Here is a 20,923-nt window from a genome sequence, read left to right as displayed (position 1 = left end):
TGAACAGCTTGTCTGTTACTTTTGAGGAAAAGCAAGGAGGCCAGTGAGGAGTTCATAGTGGTGGAGAGAGGAAGAAAGTATTGATGTATGACCTTCTAGTGCATTGAAATGCTTCGAAGATACCAAAATATTTTCAACAGCAGAATAAAATCATCTGACTTGATTTTTAGGTTAAGTTGCTGTACCAAAATAAATTTGCAGGGAGAAAGGAGTGCATTATGTCTGGAAGTGGGGTTATCAATCAAGTCAATAATTCAGGAACATATGATGGTGTTTTTAGCACCTTGGGTGGTAATGGAAGTGGTGAGATATGGTTTTTGTTTTGTATATATTTTAATGGTGAATATTCTGGTGAACGGGATGGGGTATGTTCAGGACAGACAATATCAACATTTATTTTACCTGCACAAACAGAAGGGTGGAGTCTTCATCCCCTGATACGGAGAGAACTCTGAGTTCAAATGTTCTTTCTGATTAAATGGCATAGTGATGATGAGGATTTAGTCAGACAGTGAAAGGGAACAGTAAGCATAGTGTTAAGCGGTAAGACATTATAATACATTTGAACATCAAAAAAGCATTGTGTTGGATCACCTATTTATGTGAGTAAATAAATGAATAAAGCTTCCTGGGGTTCTGATAGAAGTAAAGAAGACTACTATATGATCTGAAGGGGCACATGCACCCAAATGTTTAGAGCAGCAATGTCTACAATAGCCAAACTATGGAAAGAACCTAGATGTCCATCAACAGATGAATGGATAAAGAAGAAGTGGTATATATATACAATGGAATACTATGCAGCCCTATCAAAAGAAATGAAATCTTGCCATTTGCGATGACGTGGATGGAACTAGAGGGTATTATGCTTAGCAAAATAAGTCAATTGGAGAAAGACAACTATCATATGATCTCCCTGATATGAGGAAATGGAGATGCAACGTGGGGGGTTTCGGGGACAGGAAATGAGTAAATGAAACAAGATGGGATTGGGAGGGAGACAAACCATAAGAGACTCTTAATCTCACAAAACAAATTGAGAGTTGCTGGGGGGAGGGGGATAGGGAGAGGGTGGTGGGGTTATGGACATTGGGGAGGGTATGTGCTGTGGTGAGTGCTGCGAAGTGTGTAAACCTGGCGATTCACAGACCTGTACCCCTGGGGCTAATAATACATTATATGTTAATTAAAAAAAAAAAAAAAGAAGAAGATGACTATTATAAATCCAATGCTATGGTTTTCAGTGAAGAGTGTGTAATCAGGCATATTTTATTAAAGTAACCAAGTAAAATGATGGTAGAAAAATGGAATAATAGAAAACATAAAAATCAGAGATTTTAAAAAGAGATGTGGGACAGCATAGAAAATATAGTCAATGATATTATAATAGTGTTGTATGGTGACAGATGGTGGCTATATTTGTAGTGACCATAGAATAATGTATGGAGATATTAAAAACCTGAAACCAATGTAACACTGAATGTCAACTATACTCAAATTTAAAAAAATAGAAAAATAAAACATTTTAATTTAAAAAGATAAAAAGAGGGACAAGAATTTGAAAAGTGAATTTCAAAAAGAGTAAAGATGAGGCTAAGACATACTCTGAACCCTGAGGAAAACACCATTTGGAAAATTCTTCCCATTTTGAGAAAACTCAAATGAATCAATACCATAAAAGTACCCATTTTAACTGAGAGATGTAATGAATTCTCAAGAAATAATTTTATGACAGGATAATTCCTCCCCATGAAACAGCATACAGAAAACAGGGGAAACACCTGGAAGCAAAATAGACTATACTGAAAATAAGAATTAGGAAAAAAATAAATGATGAAAGATAAGAAAATTAGACCTGTGACAGAGACCTAGTGAAGAGGATTTTTAGCTTGTGGTTTAATGTTTTTGAGGATCATCTAGAGCTGATACCTACCTTGAGACAGGCTGGTTTTAGGCAGTTTAGGCAGACCTCTAGGACAGGGCTACTTTGGGCAGGTGGTGTTGGAGGAGGCCATTGGGCTAGACAAAGACAAATTCAATCAGTTGACCAAAGTGTCTGTGAAGATGTTGAAGTCAGATGCAACAGAGAAAGACCTGTCAAAACTAATCTCAGAAATGGAGATGATGAAGATGATTGGAAAGCACAAAGACACCATCAAACTGCTGGGTCCTGCACACAGGATGGTCCTTTGTACATTATCATGGAGTATGCCTCCAAAGACAACATAAGGAGTACCTGTAGGCCCAGAGGCCTCCTGACCTGGAGTACTGTTACAATATCAGCCACAATGCAGCGGAGCAACTCTCCTCCAAGGACCTGGTATCCTTTGCCTATCAGGTAGCCCAAGGCATGGAGTATCTTGCCTCCAAGAAGTGCATACACCAAGACCTGGCCACCAGGAAAGTGCTGGTGACAAAGGACAACATGATGAAGATCTCAGACTTCAGCCTTGCCAGAGATATCACCACATCAATTACTATAAAATGACAACCAACGGTGGGCTACCTGTGAAGTGGATGGCCCCTAAGGCCGTGTTTGACCAGATCTACATCCACCAGAGTGACTTCTGGTATTTTGGGGTGCTCCTGTGCAAAATCTTCACTCTGGAAGCCTCCCATATCCTGGAGTGCCTGTGGAGGTGGTTTTCAAGCTGCTGAAGGAGTCATTTGATGGACAAGCCAATAACTGCACCAGAGAGTCATACACAATAATGAGGGGTGGCCAGCATGTGGTACCATCAAGCTGCTGGTGGAAGACCTGGATCATACTGTTGCCTTGACCTCCAACCAGGAGTACCCAGACCTGTCCTTGGCCCTGGACCAAACTGTCTAAGCTTTCTCAACACCCAAAGCTCCACCTGCTCCTCAGAGAAGGATTCCACCTTCTCTCATGAGCTGTTGCCCAGGGAGGCCTATCTGCCCTGACACCCAGCCCAGCTTGCCAATGGTGGACTTAGATGACTAGTATCCCCATCACTCCTGTCCAGACTCCATCATAAGCTGTAACCCTTACCCCCCACCCTCCCTGCAAGACTCACTGCCTTCCCCTTTGTCCTTTTCCTGCTGGCAGGAGCCAGCTGCCTACCTGAGGGCTTCATCCCTTGAAGTTCACCTCTCCTCCTCTTCCTCTTCCTCCTCCTTACAACCTGCTCATGAGAGAGAGGAACAGAGAGGCAGGTACTTGCTCATGGCCACTTCCTTCCCTCCCATATGTTGGACCAAGACCCCTCCCTGTTATCTGGCCCTGCCTGGACATCGGGATAGTGGGAGATGAGGCATGCCAGTGAAAGCTGTCAGAGCTTTCCTGTTTTGGTTTTGTCTGCTTAGCATAACATGTAAGACTGAGTTCTGGTGGCAGGGACCTAGTCCTTGGGGCTATAGCTCTAGAGAGGGGAGGTCAACTGCTCTGGGTCTTGGCTAGGAGCAACCCCTGCTCCAGAGATATAGTGCCAAGGGCTTATTAATTTCGATACTAATTTGCTTTGCTGACCAAATACCTGGTACCAGAAGATGGGAAGGCAAAGACTGGAAGCAGTGTTGTGACCATGGGGTCCAGCCCCAAACTATGAAGAAAACACAAAGTGTATAAATCTGAGTAAGCATATATTTACGTGCCTTTTTAAATAGGTTGTTATCAAAGATTTAATCAATGGGTAATATGCTCCTCGTGGCTGGGAAGCATCAGTTGCCATATATTAAAAACAAAGAAAAGAGGTGTCTGGGTAGCTTCCTCCATTAAGTGTCTGCCTTCTTTTCAGGTCATGATCCCAGGGTCCTGGGATGGAGCCCCACATCAGGCTCTCTGCTCAGTGGGAAACCTGCTTCTCCCTTTCCCTCTGCCCTGCTTGTAGTTCCTCTTCCTGTCTCTCTGTCTGTCAAATAAATAAGATATTAAAAAAAGAGAAAGAAAGAAAGAAAATGTTTTTTAAAAGGTCATTTTTATTTTTGCTACTTTTTTTTTTAATGTTCTAGGGGTGCCTGGATGGCTCAGTCGTTTAAGCAGATATCTGCCTTTGGCTGAGGTCATGATCCCAGTGTCCAGGGATCCAGCCCTGCATGGGACTACTTGCTCCCCAAGGAGCCTGCTTCTTCCTCTCCCTTTGCACGTGATTCCCCCTACTTGTGTGCTTCCTCTCTCTCTCTTTCTCTCTCTCTCACTCAAATAAACAAATAAAATCTTTTACTAAATAAATAAATAAATAAAGTTCTAAACCTACTTTCAGTTTAGGTCCCTTAACAAAAATTGCTACTGCTTCATTTAAAAAAAAAAAAAAAAAAAAGATAATCTAGAAAGATGCTTCCAGAGTTAAAAAGCTGTTTTGTTTCTTTGTCAGGATTAAATATAGAAGTGCTTTAAAAAGTAAAAGAAAAAAAAAGAATAATATATGCTATATTAACACTAATCACACTAAAACTTTGGTGGTTATATCAAGATAATGAAAAGTGATTTTAAAGCAAATTTCATTATCAGATATAAAGATCAAGTCAAAATTACAAAAGAGTAAAAAGATGAATTCATCAGGGGGGTATAATAATTCTTGACTTTTTATACTTAATAACAGATTTGGGGATATATGGGGAAAAACAAAAAACAAAAATCATAACTTCTACCTTAGAAGAGAAGTGGAAAAAAATTTCAACATCTTTATTTTAATATTATATAGACAAATGGTCATCAAATTAGTAAGATATAGGGTGCCTGGGTGGCTCAGTGGGTTAAGCAGCTGCCTTCGGCTCAGGTCATGATCTCAGGGTCCTGGGATCGAGTCCCGAATCGGGCTCTCTGCTCAGCGGGGAGCCTGCTTCCTCCTCTCTCTCTCTGCTTGCCTCTCTGTCTACTTGTGATCTCTCTCTGTCAAATAAATAAATAAAAATCTTTATAAAAAAATTAGTAAGATATATAAGACTTGAACAAAATTATTAACTAACTAGATATGCTTGATATCACAGAACACTCCCAACAACCGCAGACTACATATATCTTAAGCCATGACTTTCCTTGGAAAGGTCAACATTGATAATGTTCTAGTCATACCTCCATGTACCAGGAAAGAAGTAGCATATTTCTTGAAAGACACAGCTATCAAAGTTCCATTGAGAAACCATAAAGATGGAGAAGGGATTTGCAAATTATATATCTGATAATGGACACCTACACAGATTATTAAAAAATGAATAAAAATAAAAAACCTTACTAATAACCAAACAGAGTATCCAATTTTATATGCAAAGAAAATAATTGAAGAGATATGTCACCAAAAGTATAGGGATTGCTTATAAGCACATGACAAATTTCTCAACATTTAGACATTAAAGAAATACAAATTAAAATCATAATGACACATGCTTACATATCTATTAGAATAGCTAAAATTATAAAGGCTAATTGTACCTGGTCTGAGCTAGGTTGAGAAGCAACAAAAAATCTAAACTGTTGTTGGCATATATCATGATACAACCACTTTGGTAATAGTTCGAAAAATTTTTTAAATGTAAAATATGTTGCAGTTACACAAATAGCCATTTTACTTCTAGGCATTTAACCAAGAGAAATAAACCCTATGTTCATACAAGGACTTGTATATGAATTTCATAGCAGCTTTATTTTTAAGAATTGAAAACAGTGGAAATGTCCATCAATAGAGCAAAGACAAATTATGATATATTCATAAAAGAGATTACTATTCAATATCAAAATGAACTATTTACAATTTGGAGATTCTTGAAGTAATTATGCTGAGAAAAGAAAAGCCAGGCAATAAATAGTATATACTGTGTGATTCCATGACTATAAAATATCTAGAAAATACAAACTGATATATAGTCACAGAAAGTCATCAAATATATTAGTGTGATTTTAGTGCCTTCTTCTGTGCTCCCATAGATTCCTACACTTGGATCTCCGAGCATTTGTTACACCATGTGAAGATATGAACTCTTTTTCTTTATTCTGTCTTACTAGAATAAGAATCCTTGAAATTTTATGGACATTTGAACTCTCAGTTATTAGCAGAAATTCTATCACACAGTAAGTATCCAAATATAAAAGCCAGAGTTTTACAATGACTTCTAAGCTTTTACATGATCTAGCCACTCATTTAACCTCTGTGACCTCTTTCCCTGCTACTCTTCAGTCACTCACAGTGGCCTCCTTGCTATTCCTCAGATACGCCAGGCACGATCCAACCTTATGACCTTCAAGATAGCCAATTCCTTTGTCTGGAGTGACCTTATTGCTGATAGTTCTGGGCAAATTCATCACCTTTCCATACCTTTGTTCAATTGTCATCTTCATTGTAACTACCTTGATCTTCCTATTAAAAATTTTAACTCCCCATCTCCTGCCTAGCAACCTTGATTTTTCTCACCCTGATCTAATTTTTCTTTTTCCCCATTGTACTCATCATTTTTGAATGCACTATGCAATTTTTATTAAGGTTTATAGATTTTAATTGTCTCACCCATTAAAATAAAAGTTCTACAAAGCCACGTATTTCATTTACCACTGTAGTCTGGAGTAATATCTGCCATATAATAGGTTCAATAGACATTTGGTAAATTTCAGAATAAATTAATGTTGAGAGAATACTGAATTTCATAAGTCATTTCAATATTTTTTTTTTCCAAAAACTAAACTATGTAAAACATACCTTAAATTTACTTTCAAAATATTTTATAGCATATAATGGACAATATACATAAACCTTAAAGAAATAATCATGTAAGTAACCATTTCATACCTACTTAAAAATTGCATAATACCACACTCCTAGATACTCTCTGAACTCTCTAAAATAACCCTTCAAAGGAAATACATTTTTAAAAATAACAGATTTTTTGGTGAATAATTTAATAAAATAAAAGTTTCATTCATCTATGTAGATCATAATAAATGTTTTTAATAAGCATGAAATTATAATTCTGAAGTGTGCTAAAATGAAACCACCTGCTAAGGGTGAGAGAACAAAAATAAACATCACTTTTCCAAATAAGAGGAATTTATTACCTTTGAATCAAAGCATGTGGATTTGTTCAAATTGGCAATAAAGGAATATGGAAACACAAGCCATAGAAAGTCATATTTTAGATTTCTAAAAGACTTCGAAGTGAAGGGTATACATCTTTTAAATGCTACATAATGCTACATAATGACAAGATGACAGGTTATGACAAATAGTATTTTAAAAGCTCTACTTATAATGGAACGGAAGGTGTCATTTCCCTATAATTTTATATATGTCATTAATTTACTATATCTGGATACAACATATTACCAAACAGATGTTCATCAAAGACTAAATCACTTTTAATGGAACATAATAATTTGAACCTACATCTATTAATCATTTTTTCGATCTAACATTTATAATCTTGCTAAACATTTTATCAGTTGTCGACAAAATTAAAAAAAAATAGGATGAAAAGTCGTGTTTGGAAAAGTAGATTTCTTTCAAATTTTCATTTAAATGAAAATATTTGCTGATATTTTTAAAACTTTAAATGTAATTTCATACATATCTGACCTATCATATGATATAAAATTTTTGGAAAAAATAAGAGAAAATACGACATTTTTTTTATCTTTGTTGAAGGTATTAATAAAGAGCAACTGTTTGTATTATTTGTATTGTGATATATTCGTTAATAAACAGGAACAACTGGTATAAAATATGTTTTTTTATATAGAATTATAGTTCTTGCCAAAATATGGAACTAGCTGGAACTGAATGCCTCCTTCAAAGTCAGCTCTGGAGAAATTATGCAAGTGTAATATAGAACTATTTCAGATATTAACCAAAAATAAAGAAATGATGATAAATTCCTGAAAAGACTCAAAGTTGTTCTTGACTGGTATGTTTCAAGCTCTCTTCCTGGTTTGCGGACAGGTTTTAACAGACCTGTCACTGTAGAAATCAGCTGGAATGTTTAGAGGCTATCAGAACTGTGCAAAAACCTTGAAGTGGTAAAGACTTGAAAATTCTTTAGAGAGATTAGCTCCCTAAGGCATTATTCCTCCACACATTTTCCTCCAAACAATTAAGGCTGATGGATAAGGGGCACCTGGGTGACTCTCTCACCACGTGGGTGGTGGGTTAAGCCTCTGCCTTCATCTCAAGTCATGGTCTCAGGGTCCTGGGATCCAGCCCCACATTGGGCTCTGCTCAAAGAGAAGCCTGCTGCCCTCCCCGCTTGCCTGCCTCTCTGCTTACTTGTGATCTCTCTCTCTCTCTCTCTCTCTGTGTCAAATAAATAAATAAAATCTTAAAAAAAAAAAGGCTGATGGATGATAAATTATGAAAACTGCTCCCTCCAAATGATGCTTCTTCATAAGGATTTAAGGATTTAAAATTGCAAGAATTTAAAATTGAAACTTGATCATAGGATTTACCTTATAGAATAGCATCAAGTGAAGGCAGTTATTATTAGTTCCGAAGTATTTGTGAATCTGAATTCTTGGCCTCATTAGTAAGTTTGTTTTTAAATTCTCCCATGGAGTGGTGATTGGCCTTCAGTCTTTCATTGATGCACATCATTAGGTCAAATGAGATGTGTGTGCCCAGAACTATATATAATCTTCTTTGTATTTCATTGGAGACGGTATTGCTGAGTTTTGTACAATGGGATTTGGACAGATGTTTTAATAGTCACTTCCAGAGTTGTCCCTGGAGAATATCTTCCATTTTTTCTCTTCCCAATTCTCTGAAAAACCTTGACTAATTCACATTATCACAGTGATATCACAATTCAAGTTTTTCCAAACACTATAGCTGAAAGATAGAAGGAAGCTGCTCAGAATGTAATGCTATTTTGAATGAATGAGAAAGAAAACATTATTATAATTAAGCTACCAGGTTTCAATGTATTTTATTTTTGCTTAGAAAATCCTAGCATACCCTGACTTTACAGAGATTCGATGATCCTAAGAGGAGCTGAACTCGTGGGTCAAAATAACTATGCACTTAAAAAGTACAATTACTTACCTAAAAAAGATGATGTGGTTAACTCTATATGGCAATCCAAGTGTTATTGGAACAGGAATAAAAAATAGCTTAAAAATATATGATAAAATAATGATATACATATACTGAGAAAAGAAAGATACTATGCTGTAAATATAAATTAAGTGAAAATTGTTGAAATAAAGAATGCAATAAATGGAAACTAAGATGAATATAGCTGTAAAATGAATAAATGAGTTGGGAAAAAAAAAAACAGATTAATGACTTCTGCCCAAATGCAGCAGAAGAGAAAAAAATATATAAATAAAATATTTAAATAAGTACTGAGATAAATTTTGGAGAATTAAAGAAAGATGAAAGATACCAGACTTAAAAGAATGCCAAACACGAGAAATAAGAAAACAGCAACAACAACAAAAGCACACACACACACAAAAAAAAAACACACACAAAAAACCAACTCATATATATTATTGTGAGTTTTAAGAATATCAAAAACAGAGAAGAGCATAAATGATGCCCAAGAGAAAGAACAGATCACCTAAAATGTACAAGAATAATACTGACAGCAGAATTCTCAATAGTAATAGCATATAAAGGAGATAGCTGGGTGTTTGTATAGATGGAAAAGATATTTGAAACTAGATATTATACATCAAGCCAAATTATTGATTAAATTTGAGAGCACAGTAAAAATAAAATGAAGCATGTTAGGTCTTAGAACATTTATCACACAGAGACACACATTTTAGAAAACTTCCTTGGAGGACAACTCAATTTAGATAGAGAAAACAGAATTATGTACTCAAAGGCATATTTCGAAGGAAGGATTGAATATAGTCTGCACTGCAAATATTTCTTTAATCCTTATGTTCTGAATTTCCTAAATTTAAGAAGTATTTGTTCAAATCTTTATCTTTAAATAAATCCTAAGTGGCTTTTTTTTGGATTCTGGAAAATCAGTCCATTTTGATACAAATCTTTTTGTCACTAATGGAAATTTTGATAGCCCTTAACTGTGGAATGCCTAATGTATTGTTATAGCAATTGTGATTTGCCAATACATGGGTGGTGTGTGTGTTGTGTGTGTGTGTTTATTTTTATTTTTGATGGTTTTACTTTTCTATGAGATTTTTAAGTAGATGTAATTTTAATAAATTATGATTTGTTGAAATTTATCTGAGGTTATATATAATAAAATGAAATTTGTGTGAACTAAAGAAGTGCATCTCCATTTTTTTTTAAAGATTTTATTTATTCATTTGACAGACAGAGATCACAAGTAGGCAGAGAGGCAGGCAGAGAGAGAGAGGAGGAAGCAGGCTCCCTGCTGAGCAGAGAGCCCAATGCGGGGCTCCATCCCAAGATGCTAAGATCATGACCTGAGCGGAAAGCAGAGGCTTTAAACCACTGAGCCACCCAGGTGCCCCTCCATTTTTTTTTTTTTAAAGAGTAGACTGGCCTTTAAAAATTGTCCAAAGAAGTATATTATATTTATTATTAAATTTGATAATATACAATCAAGTATTTATGGTCATGTGAAATCATATCAAATTCTACTATTAATTCATATTAATAATTACCATAAGAGGAAAAGGGGATATTTTTCAAAATGAAAATAAGTGTATTTTTCAGAATATGATATAGTGTTATTCACTGAAGAGGGAACAAATGTCAAAGCTTAATACAGTTTATAGAATGTTTTAACACAAATTGAAATTTAAATTTGACCAAATTTCACAGTTTTAAGTAAAATGATAGCACTTTATATCCTAGAAAAGTGGTAAGTGACCCAAAACATTGCTTAGAAAAACAAATTTAACATTACACTAGTCTGGGGCGCCTGGGCGGCTCAGTGGGTTAAAGCCTCTGCCTTCGGCTCAGGTCATGATCCCAGGGTCCTGGGATTGAGCCCCGCATCGGGCTCTTTGCTCAGCGGGGAGCTTGCTTTATCCTCTCTCTCTGCCTGCCTCTCCACCTACTTGTGATTTCTGTCTGTCAAATAAATAAATAAAATCTTAAAAAAAAAAAAGAAATTACACTAGTCTGAGATGGGTTTGGTTAAGTTATGGTACAACTTGCCATTGTGTATCATCAAATGGTATATTTTTTCTTTTGGTCTTGTCATTATATTTTGGTCTTGTCATTATATTTTATTTTAGCCATTCTGATAAGTGTGTAGTGATATCTCAGTGTCATTTTAATTGCATTTCTTTGATGTCTAATTATGTCAAAATATATTATTTTGATATTTAATGTTCTGAGCTTCTTCAGTTCAAGACCATGAAGCCACTTAGGAAAAATACAGTTGCAAATGCACTCATAGACCAACCCTTATTTAGAAATAAGAAGAAACATTACTACCCATTCCAACAAAGAATATATTTGTTATTCAGTAGGGATTTTATAAATTACCTGACACAACTTATATAGTAAGATGAAATGGGACAGGTGGCTTGTTGCAGCTATATACAACGTCATTTTAATTTCAATTTTCAGATAATCTTTTCAAGAATATATATTTAATGTGAATTGTGAACATTTTAAACTCTGTATATGGAAATTAATCAATTTTAAGTTTATAACAATCAAAATTAACAGAAGTTTATTTTAAATTAGTTAGCCTTCTCTGCATTGATAGACAGAATAATCAAGAATTGGTAAGAAAAAAATAATCTCTGTAAAATTACCGGGGGTGCATTATATCAAGTTACCTGTATAAGTGTTCGGTAACCAATCAAACTCTACAATTTGTATTGAATGGCAAGTGATTTTTAAAATCTGAAACTCATTGTCAATTTTTTTCCTTCATTGTGTCTTAATAAATTACTGTGTTCATTTGCATGGGAGTGAAGTAAAATACATGACATTTCATCTCAACACTAACACTTTTAACTGGCAACTCTGAATGTACTTTACAGCAGTGTAACAAAGTAAAGATCAATGATGTTTCATGAAATATTTGTTATAATTTTCAAGGAGATAGGGAGTTTGTGCAAAAATGCAAATCACTTTGCAACTAAACACATTGTTTATTTCAGCTAATTTAAAAAAAATATATGCCAAGACTCTCTCAAAAAAGGAAGCAATGATTTAGGTTTTCCTTCAAGCTCCTTATCTAATCCTGAACCAACAGCGCATAGTTCAAAGAGCAACTAATTTGAGCAGCTCCAATTTACACATTTCCTAACAATGCTTAATTTAGTGAAATTTCTGTCCAATTATGTTAATTTGATGTAGTAGAAGACAAACATACAAAAAGATCATCCATAATTTATATAGATTGCCAAACTCTGCATTTTCTGAATAAGGCCCAGGAAAGTATTTTCAAAGACAAACAAACAAACAAACAATGCCAGAAGCACTATTAGGTCATCCCTAGGCAGAAAGTGACTCATAGCCTACCTTACTCTCTCCCTGAAAGTATACTGTAGGCACAGAAACTACTACCCTGAGGCTGTGCTATCAAATTCCTTAAGTTAGAAAGTTTAAAAACCAGTCTGTGTGGGTGCATTTCATTTACAGACAGAGACATGGTTTTTTATACATTTTCATACTTAATTTTTAGGGTGTAATAACTATGTTTTAAAATTCATGATGGTTTTGAATACTGTTGGATAATTGTGCTAAAATGGTATATCCATTCCTCCTAGGAAACAGAAATTATAGAAAGGTAGTGCTTTTCAGATCTGACATCTTTGAGTCATTGCGGTTTCAGTATAAATGCAATAGGAAAAGTGACATTCATGTTTATGATATTATCTATAAATAAATCAGAATGTACTGGAGGCCTGATATAAAGTGGGATGACTAAACTTCAGTAAGATCTTGCTTTCAATTCAAAATAAATTTAAATTGAATTATGCAGCTCTAAGTTCAGAGACAATAAACATTAACCAACAAAATTAATAAGCTCTATTTCTTGAAATTTTGGGAACATTGATAGTCTCACATACTGGATGAACAACAGCTAAAATTTTTGGTCATGGATTCTTGCTAAAATATCGTTTTCCCAAAGAAAATTGATGTTATGAATTTTCATTGATTGTTATTGATCATGAAGAATATAACAACCACTATAAAAAGAGTAGGAAAAACATGACATCTCATCTGTAAGGGCGTGTGGAAAGTAGGAAAAGCTAATAAAAATAACTACCATTATTTCTCAAGTTAACATAATATAACAGAACAAAAATATTTCATAACAATATTTTTTAGCCTCATTCTGATAACTCTTTTCTACATTCAAATTTAAAGGTTGAGGCATGTGATAGATATTACATAAAAACCATCCCAAGGAATTAAAAAAAAAAAAACTTAATAAAGGACAAATCCAAAGGAATTTCTTCTTTTCTAATTTAATTAACAAGTTATGAATTGACTTACCTATTTCATCACAGTGTATCAGGCACTAATAATATTTTTTAATCGTCATACCTGATGCAATAGTTACCATCTTTCAGACATACTGATCACGAGCAAGCGAATAAACAAGAGCACTGTAGTTTAAGGATCTACCTGCATAAATATAGGACTACATCAGACAATCTTTTCACCACAACATAGCAATGAATAGAAATCATACATGGTCTGTAATGGACATACAGATGAGATAGAAGGGGATGGGTGTTAATACATGCAGAATCGTTATTAATTACATTGTAAAACATAATATGGAAAAACAGAATACAATTTTAGAAATACCCAGGTCACCATCATTATTTTATTTTTATATGTGTAGATAAGGAGTTTAGTAAACAATCCATGACTATTCAACTTCTTATATTTTGAAAATTTTAGCAAAAGTAACAAACCTAGCAACTAGAACATTGTATCTATCTGCAAAATAGAGCTTTGCCAGCATGGTAGAGGAAAAGCAAAACAAAATAAAGAAGAAAAGTAACATTTCACAAGAGTTTTACTTTTATTTTCTACTTTATTTTAATGAAAATGTCATGACCATAACATAAGAGCAGAATTAAACCAACATGAGAAATTATTTCTTCATAAGTTATAATAAACTAGCTTGGTGATTAATTCAAAAATTATATTACAAACTTTAGTGTTCTTGCAGTAAGTATCACTTCATAAACAAATGAGTCAGGAGTCATAAACTAATGATGATTCTAAATGTTATTTACAGAGACATTCTGTTCTTCATATATTTCAAATATTCTACACAAGGCAAAGTGGATACAAGTAATCTGTAGGCAAAATAAGATTTTAGAGAAGTATATATTTCCAACAGTATTGATAAAATATTATCTCTATGTAAGGCATCATCCTGGACTTTGTGGAAAACATACGAAGGAGTAAGAAGTGGCCCTTCAAGAAACATATACAATACCAAGGTTTAACATGAAGCAGCATGTCTTCTCTAAGAAAAAACATTGTACCAACTGACTTTACTGAAACTTTATACTTATTGCTCTCATTTTAGGTCATATTGTCCTTCTGCATGCAGGCTGCTATAACAGACATGATATAGACTGAATAGCTTATAAAGAACAGGAATTTATTTCTCACAGTTTTAGAACTGAGAAGTCCAAGATTAAGGAATAGGCAGATCCAGGGAGAGCCCACTTCCTCATAGATGGCTATCTTCTCACTGTAGTTACATGATGAATGAAGCAAGAGAACTCTCTGGGGTCTCCCTTAAAAGGACTGCAATCCCACTTATGACCTAATCACCTCCCAAAGGCCCCTATGTTTTAATACTATTACATCCAGTGTTAGATTTCATAATATGGATTTGGGAAGACACAAACATTCACACCATAGTGTATATAAACAGAACAAGACACAAAAACAACAAACAACAAAAAATTATTTTAACTACCTATTATTTTCAACTATATAAAAATTTCAATTTGTTTCTATATAATATTAAATAACTCATTTGAGTGATTCACTTATATCCAATGCATCTGAGTGCAATTAAATTTGCTTACCCAACATATCCAGCAGCATATTTCTTCAGACTATCCCATTCCCCACCCTTACAGGATTTACCACAATTAGAAGATAGGGGATAAAGGATAGATAGATAGATGTATACATACACCCACTTGTACATACACATATGCGTATTTTTTCCTGTTAATGATACCCATGCAAATAAAATTTAAGCTCAAGGAAACCTGTCTTGTTTGTTTCTCAATATTCAGTTTTTAGTCAACATCCAAAAACAAATAGTCCAATAAAAACATGGATAGAAGACATGAACGAGTGTTTCCCCAAAGAACACATGCAAATGTTCAGTAGATACATGAAAAAATGTCCACCATCATGTATCATCAGGAAATTGCAAAGCAAAACTAGAAAGAGATACCACCTCACACCTGTCAGAATAGCTAAAATCAACACTACGAGAAACAAAAGGTGTGGGAGAGGATGTGAAAAGGTAACACTTGTGAACTGTTGGTGGTAATGCAAACTGATACAGCCATACTGGAAAACAGTATGTAATTTCCATAAAATTTAAAAATAGAAACCCCTTGTGATCCAACAATCCTGTTGGTGTGTATTTACCCAATGAATATAAGAACACTTATTCAAAGGGCTACCAGCACCTGTATGTTTATAGCAGCATTATTTATAATAGCCAAGATATGGAAGAGCCCAAGTATCCATCAATTGATAAATGAATAAAGAATAAGTGGTATGTATATACAATGGAATATTATTCAGCCATAAAAAGACTGAAATCTTGCCATTTGCAATAACATGGATGGAACTAGACAGTATAATGCTAAAAGTGAAATAAGTCAGTCAGAGAAACACAAATACCTTTACTCATATATGGAATAAAAGAAAAAAAAACAAGCAAAGGGGAAAATAATAAGACAGAAAGAGAAACAAAGCAAGAAACAGACATTTTCATTATGGAGAACAAACTGATGGTTACTTGAGGGGATCTGAAAGGAGTGATGGATTAAATAAGTGATGGGGGTTAATTAGGGGACTTGTCATGATGAGCACTGAGTGTTATATGTTATATTGTACACACGAAACTAATACAACCGTATATGTTAACTAACTGGATTTCAAATGAAAACTTTTTTAAAATACCCAGTTTTTAGCTCACATTCTGGCTCACAAAAGAGATTCAGTCAGGAATTTGGAGATTAGTTAATGAACAAATAAAGGGGTGAACAGGCAGTTGTTGGATAAAATTACTAACCTTTCTGGCATGATCTTATACCTTTTATCTAGAATTATTTTTAGGGCTTTAGACTCCTCCTATTTTATTTTGAGTCATTAAACAAAAATTTCCTCAAAGGACCTTAGCTTCCATCCAATTTGAGCAACAGTGTGAGAGAGGAAATGGAGTCCAGGAGAAAAAAAAAAAAAAAATGAAACTACTTTTTTTTACTAGTGAATGCACAGTTCTTCCACAGAAGAAGGTCTATATGGTCATGGCTCCAGCTTTATAGGTATTCGGTCATATGTTCAGAGGTAGGTAACACTATCAAAAAATATAAAGCATTTGAGATTTTTTTCCCTTATTTGAAAGCTGATGTATGAGTCTTCCATGGTTTCTTGGGTGTTGACAGAAGACGCAGACTCATGGTTCAGAAATAAGATAGTTTATTATTCACAGCAATAGAGGTAGCCAGAATATTAACAGTATTTGTGTGTGTGTGTGTGTGTGTGTGTGTGTGTGTAGGGGTGGGGGTTATATATCAGTTTTGAGCCTCGGTTCCCACAAGAAGAATCAAAAGAGAGGCAGATAATATTTGCAAACACAACAGGTTAAGTTAAAAAAAAAAAAAAGATACTATTTCTGTCTTCCAAGCCTATTCAATACAACCATCTTCAAAGGATGGTCTAGAACAAATAATAAGTGCAGAAATATAAGCGACCAATTGAAAAGTGTCTCCCAACACACTTTGAGAGTCTTCATTTGACAAAAATACTATAGGATATCACACGGATTAGATGCATTGAATACTGGCAGGTTAAAATTATAAGAGACCAAATATTTTTAAGCAGTTCTGGCATCCAGTAGAGTTCAGATAGGTTTTATAAGATTGAGGAAAGAAGCCATCAAAACCTGGGCCCAGGGGCGCCTGGGTGGCTCAGTGGGTTAAGCCTCTGCCTTCGGCTCAGGTCATGATCTCAGGGTCCTGGGATCAAGCCCCACATCGGGCTCTCTGCTCAGCGGGGAGCCTGCTTCCCCTCTCTCTCTGCCTTTCTGCCTACTTGTGGTCTCTGTCTGTCAAATAAGTAAATAAAATCTTAAAAAAAAAAAAAAAGAAAACACACAAAAACAAAACAAAACAAAAACCTGGGCCCAATTATCCCAAAAGTATGATTCTGATTCTAGTCTCTGTAATGTTATCCCTTGAAGACAATGTCTCTAATTGAGTTGGATTAGTTTACTAAAGAGCATACCCCCATTTGTTGTAGGAGATGAACAATATGCAAGAGGCAAATGCCACATGGAAACCACCTGGTCTTCAGTGGAATATAGAATCAGTTCCTTTGGGATGAATTTGTTCCACATTTGACTTCCCACTTAAGGGAAAATAAGAGTGCCTCCTAATAGATTTTAAATAGGAAATGACAAAGGAAGCTTACACAAGATTATAAAATGGGAAATTTCATTTACATAAGCAATAATTTCAAAGTCATCTTCTTAATATTATGGACTCTTCACATAATCATAATTTTATTTTGATATTATATGGTAACTTCAAATATAGTAAATATAAAGAATTTACCTCTGTATATATAGGGAGTCTGGTGGTAGTTTAATGACAACAAAACTTCAATTTAGAAGTATGGCCTACCAATTATTAATACATTTGGAAATGGTGTGTCATCTTCACTCCACTTGTCTCACTAAAACAGTGAGCTAAAAAGTAGGTCCAAGCTGTTTACTATAGTCAAAATGGGTTGCTTTTGCACTTGGTAAAGAAGCAGTCATATTTTAGAAGAAGAAACTGAGGCTACTAATATTTACAACTTATTTTCAGAAAAGGACAGAAAAGATAATCTAAGCTGAAGCCAAAATTTTATATGAGGCAGCAGGAGAATGATCCTTTCCCAGATAAAGGGTTTTTCAATTTAGCCATGTTAAGAGGAAGAACAGATGAGACATTGTGGGCCTGACTAAAAGGTTTGTACACTGATCAAAAAGTTTTCAAAATAATGGATATTATTTGTCTTCTTTTAGTTGAGACAAAAAAAAAAATCACTAAAAAGCTTCCTCTTAAAAGGAGGTAAATGACAAGAAACTAGCAAAGATTGAGTGTTAGGTATTGTCCCCCTCCTTTTTTTTTTTTTTAAATTATGTTATGTTAGTCACCATACAATACATAATTAGTTTTTGAAGTAGTGTTCCATGATTCATTGTTTGTGTAAAACACCCAGTGCTCCATGTAATATGTGTCCTCATTAATACCCATCACCAGGCTCACCCATCCCCCCATCCTCCTCATCTCTAAAACCCTCAGTTTGTTTCTTGGAGTCCATAGTTTTTCATGTTTCATTTCCCCCTCCAATTCCCCCACTTAATTTTTCCTTTCTTTCTCCTAATGTCCTCCATGCTATTCCTTAGGTTCCACAAATAAGTGAAACCATATGACAATTGACTTTCTTTCTTGACTTATTTCACTTAGCATAATCTCCTCTAGTCCCATCCATGTTGATGCAAAAGTTGGGTATTCATCCTTTCTGATGGCTGAGTGATATTCCATTGTATACATGGACCACATCTTTATCCATTTGTTTGTTGAAGGGGATCTTGGCTCTTTCAACAGAATGGCTATTGTGGACATTGCTGCTATGAACACTGGGGTGCATATGGCCCTTCTTTTCAGTAAAATAGAGCTAGCCTATGACCCAGCAATTGCACTACTGAGTATTGACCTCAAAGATATAGATGTAGTGAAAAGAGTTAGGTATTGTTCAAGCACAAATGCAGAGGATAGAAGTTATGGTACAGAAGAGGGAAGGGCAACCAGATGGCAGAGTAGAATAAAGGAGCTCAGGAAGAAATTAGTCATATCCCGAGATTGTAAGGCATGTGGGGTTGGCAGGGAGAGCATGAGAAATCATGAGAGCAGAGAGAGGAAATGGACCAGGCAGGAGAGGTTTACAACATTTTAACATCTAAGGTAAGCATATGCAAAGCAGAATAGGGAAAGAAATAAAAGTCTTTATAGGACTCAATACATAAGGAATAATATGGAGGACACTGGGAGATGGAGAGAAGTGTGCTGGGGGAAACTGGAGGGAGAGACAAACCATGAGAGACTGTGGACTCTGAGAAACAAACTGAGGGTTTTGAAAAGGAGGGTGGTAGGGGGTTGGGCGAGCCCAGTGGTGGGTATTAAGGAGGGAACTATTGCATGAAGCACTGGGTGTGGTGCATAAACAATGAATTTTGGATCACTGAAAATAAATTAAATTAAAAGAAAAAAAGACTGAATACAGACATGGAACTCAGTGTAACACAGATATGGAACTCACTGTAATACCAGCCACTTCCCCCCAACACACACGCACTATGATAATAATAAATAATAATGCAATGAAGAAAATTTCCTGCCAAATAATTTTTCCTCTTTATTATTATTATTATTATTATTATTTTATTTTATTTTTTAAGTTTTTATTTAAATTCCAGTTAGTTAAAATAAAGTGTAATATTAGTTTCAGGTGTATAATATAGTGATCAACACTTCCATACAATGGCTTAAATAAAAAAATGAAAAAAAGTATTTTTTAAAGATTTTATTTTTAAACAACCTTTACACCCAATGTGGATTTCAAACTCACAACCCCAAGATCGAGAGTTACATGTTCTACTGACTGATCCAGCCAGGCACCCCAACAAATAAAAATTTTATAAAATTGTTGAGTTTGTGGGAGTCTAGTTTGTTCAGTCAGTTAAGTGTCTGCCTTTGGCTCAGGTCATGATATCAGAGTCCTGGAATCGAGCCTCATATTGCTCATGCTCACTCTCTCTCTCTCTCTGCCTTTTGCTCTCAAATAAATAAAATATTTTTTAAAAATTGTTGCGTTTGTCTAACTCGTTTTAAGAGGCAGTAGACAGAGATGAAGATAAAGTATGATATCATGGCAGGGAAAAATATGACTTACACATTTAAAAAAAAATGTGCAATACAAGTTACATCACTTCTGTTTATCACCAGACTGGGACTTTCCCTACTGAGTTGTTGTATGAATCTTGTAGTTATAAATCCACAATGCATCCATCATCCATCCTACCCCTTAACATTCCCCTTGGACAGACCCATGATCTAGAACCAGCCTTATTTTCTAGTGCCTTGTAGGAGCTTTTCACTGCTGCCCAAATTGCCTACTTTCCTCTCACCATTACCACAGAAATTGGGTCCACTGAGACAAAGGGGTAGTATAAGAAATTAACAACTTCCATAAAGCTCTTTAAATAATAAAGTATAAGATAGTGATGCCTTTTTTTCTGCCCCATAACCAATTCTTGCAAGAATAAGGTCATATAAGTGAATTTACAACACATGCTAGCATTATCCTACCAGACCCAGATCATTTGTATGTTTCTCTGTCTCTGAGAAATGTAGTTATTTACATGACTGAAACCTACAAATTGTTTGATATGACTACTAATATCACCTACATTATTTTAAAGACTGTTTAAGTCTTCTGAAATACATTGGTTTTGTAAACATTTATTAAGCATCTTGTATATATCAAACACTTTAAAAATCTCTGCTTAAAAAAAAACAAAAACAAAACTCCACCTCAATGGAACTTTGAGTCTGAAAAAGATCCAGGCAATATACAAGGCAACAGATAGAATAATTACATCTTTGATTACATACTCTGAGGATGTCACATTAAATTGATGTGAAAATGATGAGAAGGATCTGAATTTCTTGTCAAAAATTTTTGCCTTAAATAGAAATTGATATTTAGGGAAAGTTGTTACTGACAGAGGTCCTGGGTCAACC

General features: G+C 34.8%; 1 long non-coding RNA gene and 1 pseudogene across 1 annotated transcript in view; one reads left to right on the top strand and one right to left on the bottom strand.

Moving 5' to 3' along the window:
- Positions 1–1,366: 1,366 nt before the first annotated feature.
- On the top strand, positions 1,367–3,746 carry LOC125093619 (fibroblast growth factor receptor 1-like; annotated as a pseudogene).
- Positions 3,747–4,902: 1,156 nt separating this feature from the next.
- LOC125093620 (uncharacterized) overlaps positions 4,903–20,923 on the bottom strand; it is a 426,585-nt gene continuing 410,564 nt past the window's right edge. Inside the window, exon 3 of the long non-coding RNA XR_007125299.1 lies at positions 4,903–7,121. This is a non-coding gene — a long non-coding RNA (uncharacterized LOC125093620). The remainder of the gene's footprint in view (positions 7,122–20,923) is intronic.

Source organism: Lutra lutra, chromosome 2, assembly GCF_902655055.1.
Source record: "Lutra lutra chromosome 2, mLutLut1.2, whole genome shotgun sequence".
Taxonomy (NCBI): Eukaryota; Metazoa; Chordata; class Mammalia; order Carnivora; family Mustelidae; genus Lutra; species Lutra lutra.
This window is presented reverse-complemented; position numbering and strand designations above follow the sequence as displayed.